The following is a 27,485-nucleotide window of genomic DNA, read 5'->3' as shown; positions in this document are numbered from 1 at the left end:
GGTGTGCCATACTTTTGTCATAAGTAAGACTGTTAGCGCTCTAGTTGTTCGATAGAACACTCTGGGACATTCTGTCATTGGGGTATACTTGGGCTACATCTGGGTGATATTTGGGCTACATTTGGGCTCTTTTGTCTCTGGTGGCCATTTTGGGAGACTTATTTGTTATGATGTTTCCTAATTTCCTCATTTACTACAGTCTCCTCAGTAGGAAATACTTTCAGTTTTTTACTTTGATTCCATCAAGAAGGCATTCAGATGTGTCACAAATTTGCCATAAATTCAGAATGTTAGCACTCTAGTTGCTTATTAGATCACTGCAGTAAAGCTACTGCTCACCAGGGAAGTCTGCTGCTGGTATTGAAAGTGCATGTTTCAGTCTGCATGTCAGAATTTTTTAATGAAATAGAAGAGGATTTGAGAAGTCACTCAAAATGTGCCCTAATTTTTCTTTCTGCAGCACTAATCATACTTTCTATGGCAAAATGAACCCCCTCATTTTGTTCCCTTTTAAATTAAATGTTTTGAGAATTACCACTTTATTCCAACGAAGATGGCTTCAGGTGTGCCATATGTTTATCATAAGTAGGACTGTTAGCGCTCTAGTTGTTCTTTAGAACACTCTGGGAAGCTGCAGTAGAACACAAAGGAATCAACTGACAGTCTCTGCCCTTGTTGGATGTACATGTTTTACTGAGAATGTCAGACTTCATTCTCACATGACTGAGAAAGATAATGTGAATTTACAGAAAATATGCTCTCAGTTAGCTTATAGATCACCTTCCAAACCTCTGTGGGAAAAGCATGAGAAAATAGTTTTCTCTCAAACATGATTCATGATATCACAGCAGAAGGCTTTTTCACATGGTAAAATCACCTTAGAACACACCACAATTCCTAAAATGAGTATGGTACCATCAACAAATGATTTATAATGTAACTAAAGTCTTAAAACCTTCTATTAACTGCAATGCTTTTTTAATGAGGTGCTATCATGTATATTGGTCCCAAGATGGCTGCCAACACTTCTTGGATGAAGTGCTGACAGCCAATCAGATCTCACGATGAGATGTGTGGTTAGGCTCCGCCCAGATATATATGTGATTTTACTTTTGATTTTCTCAGGAACTACTGAACGGATTTACACCATTTAAGCAAAAGGCACATGCCTGACATGAGGACTACCTCTTTGCCAAATTTCAAGTAATTCTGTTCAGCCGTTCGGGCTGTACCTTCGACTAAAGGTCCTATGGGAAAATGCATGGGGAAAACGCGTTTTGGGACCCCCCATGTTTCTCAGCCCCCGCTTGACGAATCACCCCGAGACTTTCAGGGTAGGAGCTGAGCGGAGCGCCCCATTAGTTTTGAAAATTTCACGAAGATAAGTCAACCGGCGCCAAAGTTATTCAAAATAGAATTTTCAGATTTCCTATGGGAACTCGGTCCTAACTATAACTATCTACTGGCGACCGCCAGTAGATTATATATATATATATATATATATATATATATATATATATATATATATATATATATTCACTGATACCAGTCCACTCCTCCTGCCCTCTTTTGCCCAATTCTATGCCCCATCATTGACCTCCTGATTAGCCTCTGTGCTTAGCTTGCTACCCCTATTCTCCTTCCCCCTGCCCTCCGATGTCTTTGTGCATGCCCCAGCTCCATCCTTTTTGTCCACCATGTTCCATGGACCTGCCATTCCTATCTACTCTGAGTGATGTAATGAGCTGCCACTCCCCTCCCACCTGCCTAGCATTGTCAGATGACTGTAACCTGTCCCTGCCACCTCTACCCTGCCTGTCCACATTCCATGCCCCTATCCCCTTCCTCCTGTCATCCATGGTCCATTTTACTACCACACCCTTCTGCCCTCCCTGGTCTGTTGTGCTGCAACTGTTCCTCCTGCCTGCCCCGTGTGGTCTGTTGTGAGGCGACTTCCCCTGAACTCTCTTGTCTGTGCCCAGGTCCTGACCCTCCCTTCTATCCTCCATGGTCCTTTGTGCATGCCCCTGCACCCTCCTTCTTGCCCATCATAGCCATTGTGCTGCCACTAACCATCCAGCTTGCCATGCATGGTCTTCTGTGCTGCCATGGCCCCTCTCACCTTCCCTGTGTGGTCAGCTAGCTGCCCCTGACCCCCTCCCACCTTCCCTCCATGGTCTGTGTGTATGCCATCACAGTCTCACTGTTGCTCTTCATGGTGTGTCTTGCTTCTAGTGCCCATCCTGCCTGACCTCAATGGTCATCTTGCTGCTCCTGCCCTGCCCCCTTGCCCCCAGCCATCTGTTTCCATGTGCAGACCCCTATTCCCTCCCCTCTGGCTTGTCTGTTCCATTGTAATGCCCCTGATCCGTCCCTCCTGCCCTTTCTGGTCTGTTATGCTGCAGCTTTCTCTCCTGTCTGTCCATTATGGACAGCTAGCTACCATTGCCTCTTTCCCCTCTGTTCTCTGTTGTCCATGTGCATGGTTCTGTCCCCTCCCTATTGCTTTCTATGGATTGTTGTGCTGCACTCCCGTCCTGCATGCCCTTTGTGGTGTGGTGTGCTGCTGCAAACCCTGATGCCTGCCCTGTAGGGTCAGTTTGGTGCACCTCTCCATGTCCCTCCTGTCCTCTGTTATCCGAGTCCATGTCCCTACCCCAATTCCTCCTGCCTTCCATGATCCAATGTACCATACTTGCGAACATTTTGAACTTGGTAAGAGGGAGATTTTGAAAAAAAACTGGGGTATTGATTTTCCCCTTTGAGATACATTGAAAAAGGGGAGATTGTAGACAGGAGACAGATCAAATAAAACCCATTTGAGCTTAAAAACATTGGACGTTTCCCGGCTGAATCGGGTCTGTTGGCATGTATGGTTGTACTACCACTACCTCTTCCTTCTGCCCACAATGGTCTATTATATTGCCACAGCCTCTCTTGCCAGTCCTGTATTGTTGGTTTGTTGCCCCTGCCCCCCTTTCCACTGCCCTGCATAGTCTGTTGTGCTGCCGCTTCCCTTACTGCCTGCCCAGTGTGGTCAAATTGTTGCCTCTGCACCCTCCTACCTGCCTTCAATTTTCAGAGTCTGTGCCCCTGGCCTCTGCGTCTCAACAGTAACCTAATGAACAACTAGATTGCTAACTTTCTATATTTATTACAAACGTGTGGAACGCCTGACGTCATCTTGATGTAATCAAAACTGTAATACCTAGAGAATTTCCTTTAGAAATTAAATATATGAGAGGGTCTTATTTGCATCAAAATTATGGTTAGTGCTCTAAGAAACTAAAATGAGGGCATATTTTCTGAGTTTTCAAATAGCGACAAAGCACTTTTAAATTATTTGTTATCTTTATGTTTTTTATCCAGTTGACCACTTGATTAAATGTTGCATTTAGGGGAGAGGATGTCGCATTACTTCCAGAGCTGCAGACCTTGCAACTGGGGAACCAGTTTGGAGTTTCTCCTTCAGCTCGACATTCTGTGATTCTGGTCAAATCACTTAATCTCCCCCTGTGTTCTTGTGTGATGTAACCAATGCTCATGTAAAGCACTCCAATACCTGACAAGTCTGCACTATATAAAACTGAAAAAACACACAAAATAAAAAGTGTTTTGCATACTTTTGTCATTGGGCTACATGTGGGCTACATCTGGGTTATATTTGTGCTGCATTTGGGCTCTTTTGTCTCTGGTGGCCATCTTGGGAGATTTATTTGTTATGAAGTTTCCCGGGGGGCGTGGCTAGCAGCCGGAGATGGCGGACGCTTCTTAGTTGAGCTCCGGGCCGGGGGTTCCATTATCCTGCCAGATACAGTGTCTCCGAGAGCTGTAGCGCTGTCTATATTCCGGACGATGACCCTGTAAACTGGCGGACTGCTCCGGTGATCCTTTGGGGGTGACACGGATCGCCGCTCCTGAGTGCAACCGAGTGGCGGCTTTTGCGCCAGTTGGGGCCTGGCGTAGAGTGTGCAGACTGCAGCCGCAGAGCTCGATTGCTGTGGAGCCTCCAGACGTGAGGCGACGTGCGGCTGCTGGGTGAACCCGGCCTCCCGGATTGTGGTCTGGTGAGGGGACATTGTCGATTGGGCCTGGGTGCTCTGGCCCCTTCTGTGGAGTGTCTCTGCTGTGCCCTCCTACTGGCTGCGACGCCTCCGGTGTGCATCCCTGAATACCGAGCTCACGGAGACCCCATCGTGCTACAGGTCGGTGGCGAGGGGCTGGGGGCCCGGGGTCGAGTTGTGGCGACTGGGGGGCCGCCTCCGGGGCCTGCTGTGTCTTGGGGTCCGGTTGCCCACCTGCGGGGAATCATACCTGCGGAGGGACCCACTGGCGCTATTGGCGGCCTCCGGGGTGAGGCACCTGACGATTCTGGAGCCCGCCGGGGGGCGCCCGCTGCCGGACCCGCGCTAGACTGAGTTATCTATACGGAGCTGCTGTGGAGTGGTGCGTGGGGACGGCGGCGCGGTGGACCTCGGACCGGGAGCCTTCCTGGTGCCACGTATCGGTGGTCACTCTGCGAACTGATGCTGGTGAGTTGCGGGCTGGGGCTATTGACTGTGATTATCGCCGGGAGCCCCGCCGCCGGATGAGCGCCGTTGGTGGTCCCGGGTTGGTACCCCGACAGACGGGGGACTCTGTGATCCATGAATAGACTGGCGGTACGCTGCGGGGCCCCTTCCTTGTGAATCCTTACGGGCCTGACCGCCGGGAGCGAGTGGTTGCCTGCCTGCCTTGGAGGGGTTTGGGCCTGGTCCAGGGGCAGCTGTGGGGGCGCGCGTCGGAACCCGGTGGACTGCACCCTCCCCCCTCAGCAGTGTGTGCAATATATTGACTGGGACTGCGGATCCCGGGTATACATCCGACCTTCCTGGACTGTTGGACCCCCCCCCCGGGTACTGCGATGGGCAAGGGCAGGCCTCGGGGCCATCGGCGGGGGTGGGGTCGCCGACTCCGTCCCCGGACAAGCTGGATGTGATCCTCCAGGAGATTAGAGACACTCGATCGGCACTGGAGGGCCAACTGGGGGAGATTTCGGTGGACCTGAACCTCCTGAAGGATGATCACAGGAAACTGGCGGACAAGGTGAGACACACGGACCAGACAGTGGAGCCGCTGGTGACCCGTGTGGCGGCACATACCGAACAGCTTAACCTCATGCGTCAACAGATCTATGCCCTTCAGACCCGGGCTGAGGATGCGGAAGGGCACGCGCGCCGCAACAACCTTCGGATAGTGGGATATCCGGAGGGGGCGGAGGGCCCGAACCCCACGACACACGTTGAAAACTGGCTGCGAACGGTGGTGGCCCCTACGGGATTATCCGCCCACTTTACTGTGGAAAGGGCGCACCGCGTTCCTGCGAGACGGCCTCCGCCGGGAACTAACCCCCGCCCAATCTTGGCACGCATTCTCAATTATAGGGACCGGGATCACCTACTACAAGCTGCCCATGCCAGTGGTCCACTACTTGTAGATAACACCACCGTCCTCATCTTCCCGGACTATACGCAGGCGGTTCAGCGACAACGTTTCTCCTTCATGGAGGTAAAGGCGCGGGTCCGGGCTGCGGGCCTCCCATTCGCCCTGCTTTTCCCAGCCAAACTGAGGGTGATCCATCAAAACCAGGCTATCTTCTTTGACACGCGGGACAGTGCATGGGACTGGCTGGACAGGCACTTCCCGGAAGTTCTCCCGGCTAGGCGACTGGATTCTTCGCGGCCACAGTCGCAGCGGCCCCCGCGGAGACGGAAAAAGACTATGCTTACGCAGAGTACTACCTCCAGCATTCCGCAGCAGAAGCAAATCCGCGAGGGTCAACGTGAAGCATTGTGTTCGGCCTCTTCCTTCCGATCGACCCGGCCATCAATTAGCACTAGTCCATCCGTAGGACACTCCTTAGACTCGGACACGGATGGTAGCGTGGCGCTGTTCCCGTCGGATTCCACTCGCCTGAGCAAGGACCTCCTTGAGAACCTCCCAGACTGATATCCGAATCGCGGAATCATTGGATGTAACGCACATGCAGTCCGCCCACCTTAGTGAGCGATTGGGACACTGTGGTATACTTCGAACATGTATGAGTAGTTCCCCAGCCTGCCCTGTCCTGGGCACTTCCACGAATTGTACACACTTTTGAGCTTTTTTTGTGTAGTCTCCTTTTTCCCCCACTAGGCGATAGCACTGGTTCAGATTTTGGACTTATGTTTCAATTATAGTTTGGTTGGACGCAGTTGGGGTGTCGGACCCAGTATTGGGTATCAAAGTTTATAGTTTATAAGTTTGCCGCACAGTCTGGGAGGGGGTGGGATGGGATCGGGGTTGGGGGTGGGGGGGAGGGGGTCGGGGGTTGGGGGGGAGGTGATTATCTCCTAACATGATGTCGGTCCCAAGGTCGTATGTTCTGCTCTCCTGGAAACGCCACCGGGTATTAGCCCAATTGCACCGCCGCAAGGCTCAGATAGTATGTCTCCAAGAAACTCACCTACTCACTGCCGAGTCCCTGAAGTTGCAAAAACGTTGGAGGGGTCAATTCTTTGCCACTTCTTATTCCGCCTTTTCTAGAGGGGCTGCAATATGGCTACGGGCCGGGGTCCCCTTTTCCTTGTTGGAGAGCCGGATTGATGATCAGGGCAGGTATGTTTTATTGCGGGGTCTCCTGGATGGATTGCCTGTGGTGTTAGGCTCCCTATACGCCCCTAATGTAGATCAAGCCCAGTTCCTCTCCCGGGTTTCCGTAGCCCTGTCTGACTGGAGTGATTGTCCCTGGTTGCTTAGTGGTGATCTGAATGCTGTGTTTGATCTCCACTAGCTGGCACTGCTGCGAGAACCCGCGCTGCGGCCCTGGGTCAGTGGGCACGGTGTTGGAACTTGCTAGATCTTTGGAGAGCGCAGCACCCGACTGATAGGGAATACTCCTTTTACTCTTATCCCCATCAGTTGCATGCACGCCTGGACTACGTATTGGGCTCGCCGTCTTTATCCTCTGCGGTTTCACACTGCACGTATTTGGGCAAAACCCTATCCGATCACAACCCTATTGAATTGCGCCTCCAGTGGGGCCGATCTCCGACACCGATACCGACTTGGAGGATGCAACCCCTTCAATTAGAAGACCAAGTCTTCCGTGATACCTTACACAAGGCGATCACCACATACTTCACTGTTAACGAGGGCACAGCTTCGTCACGTTCCATAGAATGGGAGGCCTTTAAGGTCTCTATGCGGGGGGTCTCCCTGGGCTCCCTGGTGGGAGCCCGCAGGGAGGTGATCCGGGACTTGGCAGACCTGGAGGCATCGTTGCAGGAATGTGAAGTGGCGGCCCAACGGGACGAATAGGCTGCGGAACCCTTATAGGCGGCCAGAATTAAGTATGCGGAGGCTCTAGAGCGGCTTCGCTTGATAGATTACAGGGCGTACACCCAGCGTACACACACGGAGGCTGACAGAGCGGGTACATTGTTGGCTCGGTTGATTGCCCCCCCGACCTGCCTTACTCCTATCCTGGCTATTAACACCCCGCAGCATGGACGAACCCAGATCCAATTGGGGATAAATTTGGCATTTTGGACCCATTACGAGGAGCTCTATGGAGCGCGCCCGGCGCCGGGTGCGGATGCAGTGACTGAATTCTTGACACAGGCGAACCTACCAGTCCTAACTGCAGCAGAAATCCATGACTTGAAAGCGCCGATTACTTCGGCCGAGATCAGAGTGGCGATCAACGCCCGGTTCTGACGGACTGCCCATCGAATTTTATTCCACGTTCTCTCCCTTACTAATTCCCAAACTACTACAACTCTATACGACATCACTTGCAGAGGGGAGGCTACCCCCTACCACTCAGGAGGCGATTGTCACATCCCTTTTAAAGCCGGATAAAGATCCCTTAGAAATTACTTTCTACCGGCCCCTGTCAATCCTGAATACCGAATATAAGATTCTTAATAAGCTTCTTGCCACCCGCCTTCTCCCGCTTCTATCACGGCTAATTCATACAGACCAATGCGGCTTCGTTCCACGGAGGAGTACGTCGCTGAATCCCCGGCGCTTCCACGCGATTCTGCGTGCCTCCGGGCTTGGGCCGTCGGGGGCAGGGTGTCTGTCCTTGGACATCTCACAGGCATTCGACACCCTAAGCTGGTCCTATATGTTGGCAGTACTGACAAAGATGGGCATCCCCCCAGAGTTGAGTGCCTGGATTCGACTGCTCTACACCGCCCCCACGGCTAGGGCAAGGACAGGTTCGTTAATTTCCTCAGCCTACCCTATTTTTCGGGGTACGCGCCAGGGTTGCCCATTATCGCCTATTTTATTTGTCTTGGCGCTGGAACCACTGGCCCAGAACCTTCGGCGGGCCATGATCCCCCATGGCATTCCAATGGAGGGTGCCCTGCATTCAGTCTCGCTTTATGCAGACGACATGCTGCTGTATTTTCGCAATCTCCAGGCCGACAAAGGGGAGGTGGCAGCTCTTTTTCTTCTTTTCGGGGAGGTCTCTGGACTGCACCTTAATGCTACTAAGTCCGTTGCCTATTCCTTTGATGGGACGATCAGAGCCCCGGAGCTCCGTTTCGGGCCCTTATCCTTTAGGGTGGCACCAGTCACTTTTAAGTACTTGGGGATTAATATATATCGGTCAGTACCGGATGTCATAACAGGTAACCTGGTGCGCACGATTTCTTCGTTACGCTCCCAAATCGCGTTCTGGAATACACTCCCTCTCACTGTGGCGGGACGAGTAGCGATATCTAAGATGGTGATGCTACCTCGCCTGCTTTACTATTTTGTCAACATCCCGGTGATCTACCCCGCTTGGATCTTCCAAGAGTTAGATGTACTGCTGACCTCGTCGGTCTGGGGCGCGGGGAGGCGCAGGGTGGCATTGGCTAAACTGAGACTACCGAGCGGTGCTGGGGGGATGGGGGCGTCCGACTTCAGGGCGTACTGCATTGCGGGTCAACTGCAATGGCTAGCATACTGGCTGGCCGGGAAAAACCTGTTTGAGATTGGCTACACCCCGTCACTGCTGGCACGCGGTGCATTGCAGTCGCTGTTGTGCCCCGGAGCCCCTAGACCATCGGATCCCCTAGCCCTCTTGAAAATAGCACTTCATTATTGGTCATCGGCATGTAAATATGCTAAGATTCACAATCCATATTCCCCTAACATACCGCTGTGTGGTCTCCCTACGAGGCAGGGCGAGTACGGGGTTGGGCACGGCAGGGGGTGGAGAAAATTGGAGCTTTTTTTCAGGAAGGCAGTCTGATGCCACACGTGGATTTTGTGCGGGTGAATAGGGTACCCGATACCCAATTTCTGCTCCATGCGGCGATCTCCCAGTACATCCGGGCGCAGTGGAGGGCGACACCTGCAGAACCCTCAACGTTTCACCTCCTACGCTCCCTGCATATCATGGGCCATGGGCGCTTCCTGGTTCGCTGGCTGTACCGGGGACTCCGGGAACACACACAGATCTCCTTGGCCCCTCTTAGGCTGCAGTGGGAAACAGATCTGTCCCGGGCATTTAGTGATAAAGAGTGGTCCTTTATTCTGGAACACCCCAGGAAAGTGTCCCGCAATTGCAGGTTGAAAACGATCCAATTATTTATCCTCCATAGGGTTTACCTTACACCCCATGCGCTGGGTAAGATGTACAATGCGGCAGATACGGCCTGTCCTCGCTGCCCGGCGCCGGATGCGGACCTGATGCACATGCTGTGGCAGTGCCCGGAGTTGCGTGGATACTGGGGTAGGATAACACAAATCTTAAGTGCAATCACCGAGCGCCCCTCCTGGGACGTAGCAGAGGCTTGTTTATTGGGTCTTTTACCAATCCCCCTTAAGGTGAAACTATTGCGTCGTTTTGCCAATCTGTCACTCGCGCTAGCAAAGCGCCCAATAACACAGCGTTGGAAATCCCGTGCTCCGCCGTGGGTGGAGACCTGGGGAGAGGAGGTGTTGAGATGGGCAGAGCGTGAGGCCCTATACCGTGAGGAGAGCCGGGGGCTGCGAAAGCGTCCTATATCCTTGGAATGGGCGCACCTAACTGAGCTGTTTAGGGGTGAGTTGGCGGGGTTGGGGGGGTCTGAGGGGGCCACCCCCGGGATCCCCGGTGCCCCCCTGCGTGAGCTGGGATGTATGTGGACGATTGGGTTTGATGTTTGCTGGAACCAATCCCCTGGCATTAAATGAAGACGTATCCCGGCTGATGGAGGCCGCATGCAGGTTGGGGGGGTCGAGCCACCTGCCTTCCGCGCCCCCCCCTGGGCCCTCTGGGGAATTTTCATTTATCTAATACTCCCTGAATGTGGCATGGTGTGGATGACTTCCTTCCCCAGCTGCGGGCGTGGGATGTGGTTCCCTTCCCCTCTCCTCCTCTTTCCCCCCGCTCCCCCTAGGGAAATGCCTTGCGGCACTCAGACTGATTTTTAGTGGTGGCATGTGTTGGTTTAGTGGGTGGGTTTAGGGTGGGGTTGGGAGTTTCGGGGGTTGTGGGAATGTTAGACGGGCAATACCCCCCCCCAATGAGTACGATATAACGAGAGATGGGTATACCATACATTGCAATGTACCAGGTTGCTGAGGTGATATGTGGCTACAATCCCATACTTACAACATTTATTCACAGGTTTGACTTTTATCACCTGCATTTTTTCCCCATTATCTATATGTTTAATGTGATAAATGCAATTTGTAACCCAATGCTCCTTCTCATGAAAACTTAATAAAGTGTTTTAAAAAAAAAAAAAAAGTTTCCCAATTTCCTCATTTACTGCAGTCTCCTCAGTAGGAAATGCTTTCAGTTTTTTACTTTGATTCCATCAAGAAGGTATTCAGATATGTCACACATTTGCCATACATTCTGAATGTTAGCACTCTAGTTGCTCATTAGATTACTGTAGTAAAGCTACTGCTCACCAGGGAAGTCTGCTGCTGGTATTCAAAGTGCTTGTTTCAGTCTGCGTGTCAGAATTTTTTAATGAAATAGAAGAGGATTTGAGAAGTCAAAATGTGCCCTAATTTTTCTTTCTGCAGCACTAATCATAATTTCTATGGCAAAATGAACCCCCTCATTTTGTTCCTTTGCAAATTAAATGTTTTAAGTGTTACCACTTTATTCCAATCAAGATGGCTTCAGGTGTACCATACTTTTGTCATAAGTTAGACTGTTAGTGCTCTAGTTGTTCTTTAGAACATTCTGGGACATTCTGTCATTGGGCTATACTTGGGCTATATCTGGGTGATATTTGTGCTACATTTGGGCTCTTTTGTCTCTGATGGCCATCTTGGGAGACTTATTTGTTATGAAGTTTCCTAATTTCCTCATTTACTACAGTCTCCTCAGTTGGAAATACTTTCAGTTTTTTACTTTGATTCCATCAAGAAGGCATTCAGAAGTGTCACACATTTGCTATAAATTCATAATGTTAGCACTCTAGTTGCTCATTAGATCACTGTAGTAAAGCCACTGCTCACCAGGGAAGTCTGCTGCTGGTAGTACATGTTTCAGTCTGCATGTCAGAATGTTTTAATGAAATAGAAGAGGATTTGAGAAGTCACTCAAAATGTGCCCTAATGTTTCTTTCTACAGCACTAATCATACTTTCTATGGCAAAATGAACCCCCTCATTTAGTTCCTTTTTAAATTAAATGTTTGAAGAGTTACCACTTTATTCCAATCAAGATGGCTTCAGGTGTGCCATACGTTTGTCATAAGTAGGACTGTTAGCGCTCTAGTTGTTCTTTAGAACACTCTGGGAAGCTGCAGTAGAACACAAAGGAATCAACTGACAGTCTCTGTCCTTGTTGGATATATATGTTTTACTGTGAATGTCAGACTTCATTCTCACATGACTGAGAAAGATAATGTGAATTTACAGAAAATATGTTCTCAGTTTAGCTTATAGATCACCTTCCAATCTCTGTGGGAAAAGCATGAGAAAATAGTTTTCTCTCAAACATAATTCATGATATCCCAGCAGAAGGCTTTTTCACATTGTAAAATCACCTTAGAACACACCACAATTCCTAAAATGAGTATGGTACCATCAACAAATGATTTATAATGTAACTAAAGTCCTAAAACCTTCTATTAACTGCAATGCTTTTTAATGAGGTGCTATCATGTATATTCTTCCCAAGATGGCTGCCAGCACTTCTTGGATGAAGTGCTGACAGCCAATCAGATCTCACGATGATATGTGTGGTTAGGCTCCGCCCAGATATATATGTGATTTTACTTTACATTTTCTAAGCAACTACTGAACGGATTTACACCATTTAACCAAAAGGCACGAGTGTGAACCAAGGGCTACCTCTTTGCCAAATTTGGTGTAATTCCGTTCAGCAGTTTGGGCTGTAGCTGCGGTTAAAGTTTCCTCTGGAAAATTGCATGGGGAAAACATATTTTGGGACCCCCCTTTTTTCACGACCCCCGCTTGATGAATCACCCGAGACTTTCTGGATAGGAGCAGACCGGAGTGCCCCACCAGTTTTGAAAATTTCACAAAGATTCGTCAACCGGCGCCAAAGTTATTCCAAATAGAATGTTGCAGATTTCCTATGGATAATAGGTCCTAACTATAACCACCTACTGGCGACCGCCAGTAGGTAATATATATATATATATATATATATATATATATATATATATATATACCCCGTAATTAACATACCTCAAAAATCTCTTTTTTGCTCCCTATTTTTTTACGTAATTTTACTTGAAATTTCTTATCAGGTAAAATTATAAGTACCACTCTCAGTAGAAAAGGACCAGTAATGCCAATCTTCCCAACTCTTTTTTCAGTGATTCTGATGTACTTAGCAAATCCTCACATTCCTTTAATTTTTTCTTTTGTTATTCCACTTGTGAATTGCCAGTTTTTTAAACTCTTTCGTAATCTCCTTTTAAGAATCCCAATCTGGTAGTGTTTGTTGGCAGATTTGCAAATGGGTTGCGATGCACAGTGTGCCCCCCCAAGTAACTTCACAATGGTATCTATATGGGAGTCCGTTAAAGCATCTAACATTGGACTACTATGACTTTACAGCTATATTTTACATTGTAAGATAGTAGTGGTTTAGGAAATAAGCATTTCATAATAAGCAATATGTCCAAATCACCGTCCATTCAACTTTGAAAGTACAGTCTATTTAGAACCCATCCCACCAACACTGTTTTAGCTCATTATCTAGAGCAACCTCCTTTGGAACACTCTATTGTACCACTAGGTCAAAAGTTCACAGCACTTTCTATGAGCAGCATACTAGCTTCAAGTTCAACTGTAGCAAGTGCAGTTTACTATTTGGAAATGTAAGCATAACTGTTTTTAAATGTATCCAAAGCTAATCCCAGATCTACATACTTTTCCCTTAAAACCACTCCCTAATTTTAGCTACCACCATATTACACCATACCATAAAATATGCCCTTTTTTTAAAACCAGGTCCTGACTTCCATTATAACTGCGTTTCATTTTGAAAACTGTCTCTTTCTGCTCCAGCATGCTCCTGTGTGCTACTCCTTCTTGTCTTCAAAATGGTTAGAGTGTGGATTGTGGTTCATAGCTTTGTGTTTTGGGCCAGAGAGTGTGTTAGAAAGAGTGGCATTGTCTAATGTGGACATTACTTGGGTTGGCCAGAGAGGGTTAAAATGGTATCAATTACTGCCTTTGGCTGAAACCATTGCCAACATCCAAACCTCATGATTATGCACTGTGGTGGCAATGACCAAGGCACACTTACTGGACTAGGACTGAGAATCCTTATGAAGGATTCTTTTGGGCAATTAATAGAACGTTTTCCGCACAGTGCCTTTGTGCACTCTAATATTTGGAAGTGATCAAACAAATTCTGTCCACAGATAGACAAAGCTAGGAGACATGTTAATAAAACTGTTTCTGCATTACTCAGAGACCACAACATGGTCACCATCTACAACAACTGTTACGCTTTGACATGGACGCCATATATAGAAGTGATGGAATTATTTAACAGAGAAAGGCAACAGGGTGTTTATTAACAACTTGAAAGACTGCATCTTGTTTTATGTGTAGTTATCATCTACACAGAATAAGCACAAAGAGCCACCCTTTCCTCAAACATTAGTTACGTTTTAAATCCATTTTTAAAATATTTTTTTTTATTTGTGAATCTGTCTTGAATCCACAAAGCAAAAGCAAAGATTCAATACACAACAGCACATTTAGGATTCACAACTCTGTGTTTGACTGTGCATCTGCCAATGGCTATGTGAGTAGCTGTCCGAGTGGATGTGTGACTGGGTGTGTGAGTGTCTGAGTGGCTCTGTGTGAGGGTGCGTGAGTCTCTGAGTTGGTCTGAGAGTGGGTGCATGAGTGTCTGAGTGGGTCTGCAAGTAGGTGTGAGAGTGTCTGAGTAAGTCTCTGAGTGGGTGTGTGAGCCTCTGAGTGAGTCTATGAGTGCTGCATAAGTGACTGTGTGGGCCTGTGAGTGGGTGCTTGAGTATCTGAGTAGGTCTGTGAATCGGTGCAAGAGTGTCTGAGTGGGTCTGTCAGTCAGTTGGAGAGTGTCTGACTGGGTGCATGAGTGTTTGAGTGAGTGTACATTTTTAAAATAATTTTTGGCAGAATTCGCAAATCCATAGCAAAACTACATGGGGGACTGCGCTGAGCATTGCGTATTCCCACACGTGGGAAACAAATTAGTTTGGGGAATTTTGTTGCCCATAAGGGGTCCCTCAGAGACCCCTATATTGTACCCATGGGGTCAGGGTACCTCTACACTGACCCCTTACATTAGTTTTAAGTTTTATTTATAGCCCCCCGGGACTGTGTCCTGTTACATAAAATGGCAGCAGCAACTTTCGACACAGGTTTTTGCCACCAAATCACAGCAGTGCTGTTGGCGAGTAAATTCGCAAAGTGTTCGTGACTCTAGTTATATACAAATTAGTTTTTCCTTTCATATCTCAAAAACTACTGAATGGATTTACACGAAATAACAAAAAAGGGACCTTTCCGGACCGAGAGCTACCTTTCTGCCAATTTAGGTGCGATTCCGTGCAGTGGCTCGGGCTGTAGTCATGTCTAAAAACCCTGTGGGAGATTGCATGGGGAAAATTCATTTTGGGATACCCCTATTTCTCAGGTCCGGCATGATGAAGCACCCCAAAACTTTGAAGAAAGCAGCTGTAGTAAGTGGCAAACTAGGTTTGAAAATGTCATGAGGATCCATCAAACAGTTCCAAAGTTATTGGCAAAACAAGAAACGCTTTCCTATGGGAAGTAGGTCCTAACTATCACTATTTACTGGTGACCGCCATATCTATATATATATATTTCTATGTTTCTATATATATGTATGTATGTATGTGTGCGAATATATATATATATATATATATATATATATATTACCTACTGGCAGTCGCCAGTAGGTAGTTATAGTTAGGACCTATTTTCCATAGGAAATCCGCAACATTCTATTCCCAATAAGTCTGGCGCCGGTTGACGAATCTTCGCGAAATTTTCCAAACTTTTGGCCAGCTCTGGTCTGCTCCAATCCTGAAAGTTTCGTGGTGATTCGTCAAGCAGGAGCCGAGAAAAAAGGGGGGTCCCAAAACGCATTTTCCCCATGCAATTTCCCATAGGACCTGTTGACGCAGCTACAGCCCGAACTGCTGAACGGAATTACACCAAATTTGGCAAAGAGGTAGTCCTCAGTTCAGACTCGTGTCTTTTGCATAAATGGTGTAAATCCGTTCAGTAGTTCCTGAGAAAATTAGACTAAAAAAGATAGATATATCTATGGCCTCGGAGGATCTGCGCACCCTAAGCACACCCTAAGCGCACCCTCCCCGAACCAAGCGTGCACCCTCCTAATCACGCGCTGAATGCTAATTGGCTGTCAAGTGTCTGTCTACATTCGAAACCAGGAACTGTTGGCAGCCATTCTGTGCCTCGGTAGAAGCGAGGCTGATTAAGTAAGGGAAATAAGTGTGTGAAAGATGTAAAGGGGGCAGGGTAGAAATACTCTGACCCTCTAGTGTTGCTTAGGGGGTCCTGGAAGGACCCCCCTTTTTTTTTTTAAACGGCGAAATGCCCGCAGGGTTCGCGGTTCCTAACGCGTTGGGTGCGCGGATCCAAGGAAAAAAATGAAATTTTTGGGAGATAAACATCAAGCTTAAGTGTTTTGTTGTTGAGTGGCTCTAAAAAGAGCCGTTGTGTTCATTGAGAGTTTTTGGTACTTATAAGTTAGTACCTATACAGAGTCTAAAGTTGTTGAGGAAGACTCTGTTTCCTTCATCAGTAAAGTGTACTCCATCTCTCCTATACATCTCATGCATATGAAAGCGCAGATTGTTATTGTAAATGGACCCCAGTCTATAGTCTTGGAGAAAAGCAGAAACAAATGTATTCACATGTTTCTTAGCTTTCTCAATTTGTGGACAAAAATGATTGGACCAGTTCAATTTCTGCCTTTGGCATATGTTAGAATACACAAAGGCAGTTTTGGGAAAAAAGTGAAATCAATTCTGCAAAGGTGTCCTTCATAAGCATTTCCAGACCTACCCCAGTCAAAGTGCCTAGGTCATTGCCACCACAGTGCACTATTATGAGGGCAGGGTCTTGGATATGCATAAAGGATTTTACCAATGGCATCAATTGGTGCCACTTTAACCCTCTCTGTCCAATGAAATACATATATATATGTTTTTTAAATGTTAAATATTTCGTGGGATTCGCACACCCACTGCGTCTTGCACGCACATGACGCATCGCGGAAACGCGCAAGCGTCGTGTAACGTGCATCATACGTGTCGTGTATAGGCTTGGAGTCGTGTACCGGTCGCATTACAATCGCGCACCAAACACGTACCCAACGCTTACCGTACGCAGATGCTTTCGCGTAGGGATCGAGAACGGTGCGCATAGGGTGAGCAGATCACAAAAAAATGGAAACAAAATAAATAAATAAAGTTTTGAAAATATAGTTTAAAAATTATTTAAAAATATATAAAAATATATTTTAAACATTAACAGTTTAAAAAAAAACTATAAAAACAAATAACATTTTTTAATTTTTAAAATAATTAATTGAAAACATAAGTTACAAAAAAGTGATAAAAAAGTTTTAAAAAAAAAACAGAATTAAAGGAATTGACACACTGAAATTGAAAAATTTAGAAATTCAATGAAAATCATTAAACATCATAGCTTTAGAGATAAATTATATATAGGAATTAGCATTTAAAAAACCTTTGAAATTCACTGAAAAACCATAGGTTTCATGCACGTTATAGTTAGGAATCGACATTTAAAAAACCTTAGAAATTCACTGAAAAAACCATAAGTTTCAGGGGTGTTATAGTTAGCCGGACATTTCCCTCGTACAAAACCCTAGAAATTCCCCTGTTATAGTTAAGTTCAGCTAACTATAACTCGCGTGCACTCGCAATGCACTGCTGATTATGTCACATATTACATCACTCATGACATGGTCAGTGACATCACTGATGACATCTCAAATGACATCAATGATGACATCACTGATGACGTCATCCATGTAATAAATTAGTGCATCTTCTCACACCCTAATATAATCTTTGATACACCGACTCAAAATTTCAGACTGTCATTCTCAAAACCATAGATACTACAATACCAATAACTACTTACCCACTCATTGACTCTTAGGTCTACACACACTCCACTCACTCATCTGTAGAGTCACTCATACTTACAGTCACTCAGTACAGGACTATCATATGCATTTATACACCTATATAGACACTCAGACACCACCAATCATCCATAGACATACTCACACACCTAGTCAATCATGCAAATAATTAAGCACACTCCAATTTACTCACCTATACAGTTATACACAAACAAGTTCATTTACTCATAAAAATACTACCACATTCTTACGCTCTTATACAATTACTGATACAAGCACAAACTCATCCATACAGCCACTCTCACAATCACACACTCTCACATATACCCAGTTATATACTCTTACACACATATACCCTGCCTTTCACATATGTAGTTACTCACACATGTACCACTGAGATATACATTCAATCACTAACACACTCATACATACACTCACCCAACCGTACAGTCCATCACAGATGCACTCTTAAAACCATGCACCCATAGAATCACCCACTCACACATCTATGCACAGAGTCACACACACCCTACCCACACAAACACTCATGCACCCATACAGATACTCAGACAACCAATCAATAACTCATATAGACACTCATATAGCTATTCACAAAACCATGCAGGCACTTATACAACAACAGACAGACAGATACAGACATTCACTCAGTTAAGTCACTAGTCTGCAGTAAGATATGTTTAATGACTCACTTATAGAGTCAGTCACACACCTAGAAAATCATCCATTCACACACTTATACACCCACTCATTCTTCCATAGGTCTTTCCCTATATATATTAAACATATTAAAACTCTACAGAAACACAGACTCACTGGATGATGTCATCAGTGATGTCATCAGTGATGTCATTTGAGTTGTCATCAGTGATGTCACTGACCCTGTCATGAGTGATGTAATATGTGACGTCATTAGCAGTGCATTGAGGGGGGCGCACGAGTTATAGTTAGCTGAACTAACTATAACGGGGGAATTTCTAGGGTTTTGTACGAGGGAAATGTCCAGGCAACTATAACACACCTCAAACTTATGGTTTTTTCAGTGAATTTCGAAGGTTTTTTAAATGCCAATTCCGAACTATAACGTGCATGAAACCTATGGTTTTTTCAGTGAATATATATATATATATATGTTTTTTTTCCATGCTCGCTGCTTGTGTATCCCGCAGCTGCTCCTGAACAGAGGGCGCATCATCTCAAAGGACCACCCGAGCAAGGTCCGAATTAATTCACCACCTTCCCTCATTACCAAGGATGACAACACCGTGCCTTGAAGAAAACAATAATTTATTGTCAGCTCACAATTGTATTGAAGAAAACGATAATTTATTGTCAGCCGTCAATAAATTACTGTTTTCTTCAAGACACAGCATCATCATCCTCGGTAACGAGGGAAGGTGGTGAAAAAAACAAAAAAAAAAAAACAATATATATATGTATGTATGTATATGTATATTCACTGAAAAAACCATAGGTTTCAGGGGTGTTATAGTTAGCTGGACTTTTCACTTGTACAAAACCATTGAAATTCCCCCGTTATAGTTAGTTCAGCTAACTATAACTCGCGCGCCCGCAATGCACTGCTGATGACGTCACATATTACATCACTCATGACATGGTCAGTGACATCACTCATGACATCACTGATGACATCTCAAATGACATCACTGATGACATCACTGATGACATCATCCAGTGAATGTGTGTTATTCTGAAAATTCAATTAAATATGTTTTATATATGTATATCTCAAGGTCGATGGAAGAATAAATGGGTATATAAGTGTCTAAATGGAGGATTTGTTTTTGAAAAATTGATTGTGTAACTGACTGATTAAGTGTATCATAGTGAATACATGGCTTAGTGAGTAATGTTTAAATATGTAAATATCTGTATCAGTCTCTCACTTTGTGTATAAGTGGCTGCATGGGTTGGTGAGTAGCTACATGGGTGTCTATATAGGTTATTAGTTGGTTTTTTGAGTATCAGTCTGAGTGTCTGCATGGTTCGGTGGGGGTATTATGTAGTGCATAGGTGCATGAATGAGTGACTCACTGTTTGTATGTGTTGAACACAGTATGTGTGCAGGACTGTATGGGTGGATGAGTGTGTGTATGGGTGTGTTAGTGAGTGAATGACTGTCTCAATAGTGTCTTTATGAGTAACTACATATGTTTTAAACTAGTATATGTGACTATTGGTGTATATATGTGAGTATATGTGAGAGTGAGAGATTGAAAGAGTTCCTGTATGAATAAGTATGTGTTTCTATAAGTGATTGTTTAAAAGACTAAGTATGTGTAAGTTTCCGTAGAAGTAAGTGTGGTGGTGTGTGTATAACTGTATATGCAAGTAAATGTATGTTTGATTCTTTATTAGCATGAGTGACTATGTGTGTGAGTAACTCTATGGATGAGTGGCATTGTGTGACAGGATGTATAGGTGTATGAGTACATATGATGAGTGAGTACATGTATGAGTGACTGTATTGGACTGTTGGTGAATGAGTGGATGTGTATGTGGATCTTAGAATTACTGAAGAGGTTGTTGTAACTGGTATTGGTATGTCCATTGTTTTGAAAATTTTAGTCTCTATTTTTGAATGTGTGTATCAAAGGTTATATTAGGGTGAGAGGAGGTCTGCCACTCTATCACAAGGATGATGTCATCAGTGATGTCATCAGTGATGTCATTTGAGATGTCATCAGTGATGTCATGAGTGATGTCACTGACCCTGTCATGAGTGATGTAATATGTGACGTCATTAGCAGTGCATTGAGGGGGGCGCACGAGTTATAGTTAGCTGAACTAACTATAACGGGGGAATTTCTAGGGTTTTGTACGAGGGAAATGTCCGGGCAACTATAACACACCTCAAACTTATGGTTTTTTCAGTGAATTTCGAAGGTTTTTTAAATGCCAATTCCGAACTATAACGTGCATGAAACCTATGGTTTTTTCAGTGAATATATATATATATATATGTTTTTTTTCCATGCTCGCTGCTTGTGTATCCCGCAGCTGCTCCTGAACAGAGGGCGCATCATCTCAAAGGACCACCCGAGCAAGGTCCGAATTAATTCACCACCTTCCCTCATTACCAAGGATGACAACACCGTGCCTTGAAGAAAACAATAATTTATTGTCAGCTCACAATTGTATTGAAGAAAACGATAATTTATTGTCAGCCGTCAATAAATTACTGTTTTCTTCAAGACACAGCATCATCATCCTCGGTAACGAGGGAAGGTGGTGAAAAAAACAAAAAAAAAAAAACAATATATATATGTATGTATGTATATGTATATTCACTGAAAAAACCATAGGTTTCAGGGGTGTTATAGTTAGCTGGACTTTTCACTTGTACAAAACCATTGAAATTCCCCCGTTATAGTTAGTTCAGCTAACTATAACTCGCGCGCCCGCAATGCACTGCTGATGACGTCACATATTACATCACTCATGACATGGTCAGTGACATCACTCATGACATCACTGATGACATCTCAAATGACATCACTGATGACATCACTGATGACATCATCCAGTGAATGTGTGTTATTCTGAAAATTCAATTAAATATGTTTTATATATGTATATCTCAAGGTCGATGGAAGAATAAATGGGTATATAAGTGTCTAAATGGAGGATTTGTTTTTGAAAAATTGATTGTGTAACTGACTGATTAAGTGTATCATAGTGAATACATGGCTTAGTGAGTAATGTTTAAATATGTAAATATCTGTATCAGTCTCTCACTTTGTGTATAAGTGGCTGCATGGGTTGGTGAGTAGCTACATGGGTGTCTATATAGGTTATTAGTTGGTTTTTTGAGTATCAGTCTGAGTGTCTGCATGGTTCGGTGGGGGTATTATGTAGTGCATAGGTGCATGAATGAGTGACTCACTGTTTGTATGTGTTGAACACAGTATGTGTGCAGGACTGTATGGGTGGATGAGTGTGTGTATGGGTGTGTTAGTGAGTGAATGACTGTCTCAATAGTGTCTTTATGAGTAACTACATATGTTTTAAACTAGTATATGTGACTATTGGTGTATATATGTGAGTATATGTGAGAGTGAGAGATTGAAAGAGTTCCTGTATGAATAAGTATGTGTTTCTATAAGTGATTGTTTAAAAGACTAAGTATGTGTAAGTTTCCGTAGAAGTAAGTGTGGTGGTGTGTGTATAACTGTATATGCAAGTAAATGTATGTTTGATTCTTTATTAGCATGAGTGACTATGTGTGTGAGTAACTCTATGGATGAGTGGCATTGTGTGACAGGATGTATAGGTGTATGAGTACATATGATGAGTGAGTACATGTATGAGTGACTGTATTGGACTGTTGGTGAATGAGTGGATGTGTATGTGGATCTTAGAATTACTGAAGAGGTTGTTGTAACTGGTATTGGTATGTCCATTGTTTTGAAAATTTTAGTCTCTATTTTTGAATGTGTGTATCAAAGGTTATATTAGGGTGAGAGGAGGTCTGCCACTCTATCACAAGGATGATGTCATCAGTGATGTCATCAGTGATGTCATTTGAGATGTCATGAGTGATGTCACTGACCATGTCATGAGTGATGTAATATGTGACGTCATCAGCAGTGCATTGCGGGCGCGCGAGTTATAGTTAGCTGAACTAACTATAACGGGGGAATTTCAATGGTTTTGTACAAGTGAAAAGTCCAGCTAACTATAACACCCCTGAAACCTATGGTTTTTTCAGTGAATTTCTGAGGTTTTTTAAATGCTAATTCCTAACTATAACATGCCTGAAACCTATGGTTTTTTCTGTTAATTTCAAAGGTTTTTTAAATGCTAATTTCTAACTATGCCTACAGAGATAGGACATGTGAAGAAAGAAGAAAAAATGCACAGAAAGAAACAAAAGAAGTGCAGAAAGAAGCAACAGAAGTCCTCAAATACGAAGATAAGTGCAGGAAGAAGGATAACGTGCAGAAAGAACAAAAAGAAGAGCAGAAAGAAGCCTTGTTGCAAAATCATCCTGTACCCTCAACTTTTTCAGACGGATACTGGTGGTAACTGAGTCTGACTAACCAGTCCTAGAGCCAGTGCTATGTTAAAAGACACTTAGAATACAGTGAAAACACCTACATACACTAGGGAACATTATGCGTTGGGGTCCCCCTGTGATTAGCCTTACCTCCTCTATAAGCCCCTAGTATATAATAGGGCATGGGGATTAAAACTACCTCTTAAAACAGGCCACAGGGCGTTTTTGCACACGTTAACTCAGGCCCCGTCCCCTCCTTTCACCATTGTGTAAACACGCCCTGTGTCCGTTTTTAGTTGGGAGATTAAGTTCATTTGAGTCCTGAGGGTCCCTAGGGTTCAACTAGCCCACTAGGTACCTCCAGTAAGTGCCACAGAGCTGCGTTGCAGAGAGGTGTAAAAAGTGGCACGGCCTGGACCACCTCTCTGCAATGCAGCTCAGTGGCGCTTACTGGAAGCACTTGGTGGGCTAGTTAGCCCCCAGGGGCCCTCAGTATTGAAGGGAAATTATATCCCCAATTTAAAACGTGCCATGGTGCGTGTTTGCACACGTCACCTCAGGCCCCGTCCCCTCCCTTCACCACTGTGTAAACGCGCCCTGTGGCTGTTCTAAGTTGAGAGATTAAGTCCCCTTGAATCCTAAGGGTCCCTAGGGTCACACTAGACCACTAGGTACCTCCAGTAAGCGCCACAGAGCTGCGTTGCAGAGAGGTGTAAAAAGGGGCTTGGCCTCAGAACACCTGTCTGCAGCGCAGCTCCCTGGCGCATACTGGAGATGCCTGTTGGGGGCGCGTTTGCAGAGTGCTGCATGGAGGGGGCATGGCCTCCGGCACGATGCCAGTCTTTTATTTATTTTATTTTTTTAAGAAGGGGGGCTGTGTGGTTCCCCTTCTTATTCTAATTTATTGGCCCTGATGACCCCATCCCCCAGGGCCTGTCTCCTAATTATATTTTTTTGACCCCAATCCCCAGGGCCGGCCACTGTTTTTTATTATTTTTAAAAAATATATATTTATAGACACACCTAGGACATGCTGGACAAACCGTACGTACCTATCACCATGACGATTTGCGTGATATTCATTAAAAGGCGACTATGCATGCAATTAATCCACGTGGAATGTATTTACACCACTAGTGAAGCTCTGACATGTCTGATGCTCTACCGTGCCTAATCCCGGTAGACACCCTTGTCGTTTATTTATACAAACATGGGTAGTTATTGACGGGCACATTTAATACACATGCACACCAAGCCATTCAAAGGGGATTCGACAAAAATTCGACCAAAACTATGCAAGAAACCCCCCTCACAGTTAATAAAACACACATCCACTGCCGGATGTGTAATACTTTTTATTTTACTCTCTGGAAAGGGGACGAACATCACTTGCGAGTCACAGCGCGCTCCTGACAGAGCCCAATGCTGTGTTACACCCACCATTGCCTGCCGAGTGCCACACACCTCTGTATTGTATTCCACTAGCTAGTGCATATGCTATGACACTCTCTAGCCCATGTGCACTGTAACACCACCCCGTGAAAATGTCATGCCACACTTGTCTTCGCACGGGTTATATTGCCCCATCTAACGTGCCTTCCTCGATGCCTATGTTATAACGCACAGTGCTATGCCATACATATTACAATTTGGGATCCATATCTTTGTCACAGTGCATATGCAATGTTACACTCCCCAGCACATATTTTATATTACAACTTTAGAGACTAGTTAGGTTACACAACACTGCCCTGTGCATATTACACTCTAAGGCGCATATCGCATAGCACGCGCTAGTGCCTGTGCTATCTCGCGCTCTCCAATGAATCTGTCATTGCGCACAATGTATTGCATATTATATTTCACGCCTGGTTCATCTTATATCACACTTTTTGGTGCATAGTTTATACCATACACTATATCTAGTTTTCATTTTCAATCGTGCTCTCAGGACTATGTTCTATATAACACTGTGTTCACCTACCCTTTTCACGGACATTACATTTTGCGATAGGGGGTAGAGGGTCAGGGGGTGTTTTTGACAAGTGAGCCCGGAGTCACAGTCACTAACGTCTTCTTCTTCCTGAATAAAAGTGAGATTATGCTGCATACTTGTTCATATTTTAAGTAGTTTGCACAGACAAAATGTTTTAAAAACAATAAAGTTTCTAATACCCGCCTTCTCTGAACAGTTAGCTTGCTGCCCCATCCCCCTCCTCCCTATCCTCTGTTGTGTGAATCCATGGACTAGCCTCCTCCCTCCTGCCATGCATGGTCTGATGTGCTGCCACTGCCCTCAATTTAGTATGATGTACCAGTCCACTCCTCCTGCCCTCCATTGCCCAATTCTATGCCCCATCATTGACCTCCTGCTTAAACTCTGTGCTTAGCTTGCTGCCCCTATTCTCCTTCCCCGTGCCCTCCGATGTCTTTGTGCATGTCCCTGCTCCATCCTTTTTGCCCACCATGTCCCATGGACCTGCCACTCCTATCTACTCTGAGTGTTCTGTTGAGCTGCCACTCCCCTCCCACCTGCCTAGCATTGTCAGATGACTGTAACCTGTCCCTGCCACCTCCACCCTGCCTGTCCACATTCCATGCCTCTATCCTCTTCCTCCTGTCCTACATGGTCCATTGTACTGCCACACCCTTCTGCCCTCCCTGGTCTGTTGTGCTGCAACTACTCCTCCTGCCTGCCCCGTGTGGTCTGTTGTGAGGCCCCTTCCCCTGAACTTTCTTGTCTGTGCACAGGTCCTGACCCTCCCTTCTATCCTCCATCGTCCTTTGTGCATGCCCATGCACCCTCCTTCTTGCCCATCATAGCCATTGTGCTGCCACTAACCCTCCCACTTGCCATGCATGGTCTTCTGTGCTGCCATGGCCCCTCCCACCTTCCCTGTGTGGTCAGTTAGCTGCCCCTAACCCCCTCCCACCTTCCCTCCATGGTCTGTGTGTATGCCATCACAGTCTCACTGTTGCTCTTCATGTTGTGTCTTGCTTCTAGTGCCCATCCTGCCTGACCTCCATGGCCATCTTGCTGCTCCTGCCCTGCCCCCTTGCCCCCAGCCCTCTGTTTACATGTGCAGACCCCTACTCCCTCCCTCCTGGCTTGTCTGTTCCATTGTAATGCCCCTGATCCGTCCCTCCTGCCCTTTATGGTCTGTTATGCTGCAGCCTTCTCTCCTGTCTGTCCATTATGGTCAGCTAGCTACCATTGCCTCTTGCCCCTCTGTTCTCTGTTGTCCATGTGCATGGTCCTGTCCCCTCCCTCTTGCTTTCTATGGATTGTTGTGCTGCACTCCCGTCCTGCATGCCCTGTGTGGTGTATTGTGCTGCTGCAAACCCTGATGCCTGCCCTGCAGGGTCAGTTTGGTGCACCTCTCCATGTCTCTCCTGTCCTCTGTTATCCAAGTCCATGTCCCTATCCCATTTCCTTCCATGATCCAATGTACCATACTTGCGAACATTTTGAACTTGGTAAGAGGGAGATTTTGAAAAAAAACTGGGGTATTGATTTTCCCCTTTGAGTTACATTGAAAAAGAGGATATTGTAGACAGGAGACAGATCAAATAAAGCCCATTTGAGCTTAAAAACATTGGACGTTTCCTGGCTGAATCGGGTCTGTTGGCATGTATGGTTGTACTACCATTGCCTCTTCCTTCTGCCCACAATGGTCTATTACATTGCCACAGCCTTGAAGGAGGGTAGATTTTGTATCACAGGGAGCCCCTGGCCCGTTCTGTCCACACCTGAAGTATGAGACCCTTGTCCTTGCCCTGCCAGCCGCATTTGTAGGCCGTATTAAATTGACCAGCGGGTCCTGTGTTGCTATATAATTATCCTGAGACATCCTTACCACTCAGCCAGCATAAAACCCCTGTGTAGGCCCTTCTGTTCAATATGTAGGCCTCTTTGTTAAATTGACCATAGCTCTGCAATTTTAGTGTATAGCAGTCTGAAGGCAGGTCTGCGAGGCCTTCTGCTCCAAACTAGTAGCCCCCACCCTACCCGAGTGCTCCGTGCTCGGTATCAAAGTTCAACATCCCCCTGAAGCTGTCGACATACAGTAGGCTGCATCCTGGACTGGTACTTGCTTCCTGGGCAGGTTTCCCGCTTTTAAGGAAGTGGCAACCGCAGAGCGTCAAGTTAGGAGAACTGAGGAGATTTTATACATGAATATATTGAATTCCTGTACAATACCCATTATTTTCTGCTTGCTCTATGGAACTTACGATAAGCGATTGGCCTGAGATACTGACCTTTTCACCCAGTCCATTGTCAGCATTAAGTGGGTAAATGACGAAATGTCTGGTAAAATCTGCAGACGAAGCTTTTGGGTAGCATACGTAGGTAGATGTAGCGTGCAAAGGAGCCCACAAAATGATATAAAAAGGGAGCACCCACAGATATCGACGGACAACCTCGCCGTCTGTATGTAGGTTAACAGGCTGTGCAGGTTTTCCCCAAGAACTGGGAGCTCTTGTCTTCCTTTGCTTAAAATGTCTTGCTCTGCTTTGCTTGAAGTATCTTATTCTATTTTACCTATATGAAATGTCATGTTATGTTTAACCATTGTTCTCTTTACTTTTGCATTTAAAAGATGTTGTATTGTAATTGCAGGAATGCTTGCTCTAAGAGTAAATGAGAGTGTCCCTAGGTAACATTTTCCTTGGTGTAACTTGTTTCTCATGATGCATTTATAGATGTGTTTTCTCTCTCTCTCTGTCAGTCCATTAATTGAGATACAGAGAATATCATGACAGCTGTATGATTATCTGGATTCTG

The sequence above is a fragment of the Triturus cristatus genome, chromosome 6, assembly GCF_964204655.1.
Source record: "Triturus cristatus chromosome 6, aTriCri1.1, whole genome shotgun sequence".
NCBI classification, from domain to species: domain Eukaryota; kingdom Metazoa; phylum Chordata; class Amphibia; order Caudata; family Salamandridae; genus Triturus; species Triturus cristatus.
Note: the sequence above shows the minus strand (reverse complement) of the source record.